Genomic DNA, 2,638 nt, shown 5'->3' on the forward strand with positions numbered 1-2,638 from the left:
CAGGCTGGAGTGCAGTGGTGTGATCTTGGCTCACTGCAACCTCTGCCTCCCAAGTTCAAACGATTCTCCTGCCTCAGCCTCCTGAGTAGCTGGGATTACAGGTGCACACCACCACACCTGGCTAATTTTGTACTTTTAGTAGAGATGGGGTTTCACTATGTTGGCCAGGCTGGTCTCGAACTCCTGACCTCAGGTGATCCACCTGCCTCAGCCTCCCAAAGTGCTGGGATTACAGGCGTGAGCCACCATGCCTGGCCGAATACCAGGTCTTATTTCTTCTAACTAAATGTATTTTCAGGGGAGGGTGAAGACAGGTTTAAAAAAAAAAAAAGGTCGATTAATGAGTACAAAATAATTGAATACAAAATAATATTCTCACATAATTAAGAATATTATTTCTGAATAATATTCCATCCTATACATTTACTACAGTTCCTTTTTTTCAGGCTTAATTCACTTTATTTTTCTTGTATAAAAACCCTATGTTAAAAATATGGAATGCTTCACGAATTTGCATGTCATGTTTGCACAGGGGCCATGCTAATCTCTGTATCTTTCCAATTTTAGTATATGTGCTGCTGAAGCTGGCACCTACAGCTTCTTTAACCATTCACCTATTGAGGAGCATCATGGTTGCTTCTAGTTTTTGGCAATTATGCTTTTAGTTTTTGGGGCTACCAACATTCATGTGCAGGTTTTTGTGTGGATGTAAGTTTTTCAGTTTATTTGGGTAAACATCCAGGAATATGATTGCTAGATTGTATGGTAATATTGTGATTAGTTTTATAAGAAACTACCAAATTGTCTTCCACAGGGGCTGTACCATTCTGCACTCCCACCAGCAATGAATAAGAGTTTCTGTTGCTCCACTTCCTTGCCAGCATTTGGTATTGTTCATTTTTTGGACTTTACAGCCATTCTAATAGGTTGGTGGTACTATCTCATGGTTTAAATTGCAATTCCATAATGACATTGGTTCTGAGCATCTTTTCATACGCTTCTTTGTCATATATATAGATATACATATGTCTATATCTTCATTAGGGAGGTTGTCTGTTCAAACCTTTTTGCCTATTTTTTTTGGAAACAGAGTCTCACTCTGTCACCCAGGCTGGAGTGCAATGGTGCAATCTCAGCTCACTGCAACCTCCACTTCCCAGGCTCAAGCGATACTCCTGCCTCAGCCTCCCGAGTAGCTGAGACTACAGGTGCCCGCCACTGCATGCAGCTAATTTTTGTATTGTTAGTAGAGATGGGATTTCACCATGTTGGCCAGGCTGGTCTCAAACTCCTGACCTCAAGCGATCTGCCCATCTCACCCTCCCAAAGTGCTGGGATTAAAGGTGTGAGCCACTGCACCTGGCCGCCTATTTTTTAAATTGGGCTCTTCATTTTGTTATTATTCAGATTGAAGAGTTCTTTGTACATTTTGGATGTCTTTATTAAGTGAATTTTGCTAACATCTTCTTCCAATCTATGGCTATCTTTTAATTTCCTTTTATTCTTTTTAACCTTTTTTTTTTTTTCGACTGGGCCTTGCTCTGTTGCCCAGGCTGGTCTCAAACTCCTGGTCTCAAGTGATCCTCAGCCTCTCAGAGTGCTAGGACTGGCATGAGCCACTGTGCCCAGACTCTTTTCATGGTCTTGACAATGCCTGTTACAGAGCAGAACTTCTAAATTTTGATGAAGTACAACTTATCAGGCTTTTCTTTCGTAGATAATGCTTTTGGTGTTGTATCTGAAAACTCATAACCAAACCCAAAGTTACCTAGATTTTCCCCTGTGTTATCTTCTAGAAGATTTATATCTTGGCATTTTACAGTTAGGTCTATGACTCATTTTGAGTTAATTTTTGTGAAAGGTGTAAGACCTGTGTCTAAATTTTTTTTTTTTTTTTTTTTGCCTGTGGATGTCCAGTTGTTTCAGCACCATTCTTGAAAAGACTATCCTTTCTCCATTTAATTGTCTTTGCTCCTTGTTAAAGACCTGTTGACTATACTTCTCTGCAGAGTTCATAGAAATAAAGTTAAAAAGAAAAACAAAAAGTCTGGGTGTGGTGGCTCACACCTGTAATCCCAGCACTTTCGGAGGCTGAGGCAGGCGGATCACAAGGTCAAGAGGGTGAGGCCATCCTGGCCAACATGGTGAAACCCCATCTCTACTAAAAATACAAAAATTAGCTGGGCGTGGTGGCACGTGCCTGTAGTCCCAGCTCCTTGGGAGTCTTGAGGCAAGAGAATCGCTTGAACCCAGGAGGTGGAGGTTGCAGTGAGCCAAGATCGCACCACTGCACTCCAGCCTGGGTGACGGAGACTCTGTCACAAAAAAAAAAAAAAAAAAAAGATCTGTTGACTATTTGGGTGGGTCTATTTCTGGGCTCCATTTCTTTATTGAAAAAAAAAAAAAAAGTTAGGCTGGGCGTGGTGGCTCATGCCTATAATCCCAGCACTTTGGGAGGCCAAGGCAGGTGGATCACCTGAAGTCAGGAGTTCGAGTCCAGCCTGACCAATATAACGAAACCCCATCTCTATTAAAAATGCAAAAATTAGCCAGGTGTGGTGGTGTGCACCTGTAGTCCCAGCTCCTCGGGAGGCTGAGACAGGAGAATTGCACCCAAGAGGCAGAGGATGCAGGGAGC

At 42.2% G+C, this 2,638-nt stretch overlaps 1 non-coding gene across 1 annotated transcript; it reads right to left on the reverse strand.

Annotated features, from left to right (window-relative positions):
• Positions 1 to 487: 487 nt before the first annotated feature.
• LOC115834882 lies at positions 488 to 591 on the reverse strand. The gene has a single exon (XR_004029882.1). It is a non-coding gene; the product is annotated as a U6 spliceosomal RNA (small nuclear RNA).
• Between the last annotated feature and the right edge of the window lie 2,047 nt (positions 592 to 2,638).

The sequence above is a fragment of the Nomascus leucogenys genome, chromosome 4, assembly GCF_006542625.1.
Source record: "Nomascus leucogenys isolate Asia chromosome 4, Asia_NLE_v1, whole genome shotgun sequence".
Lineage (NCBI taxonomy): Eukaryota > Metazoa > Chordata > Mammalia > Primates > Hylobatidae > Nomascus > Nomascus leucogenys.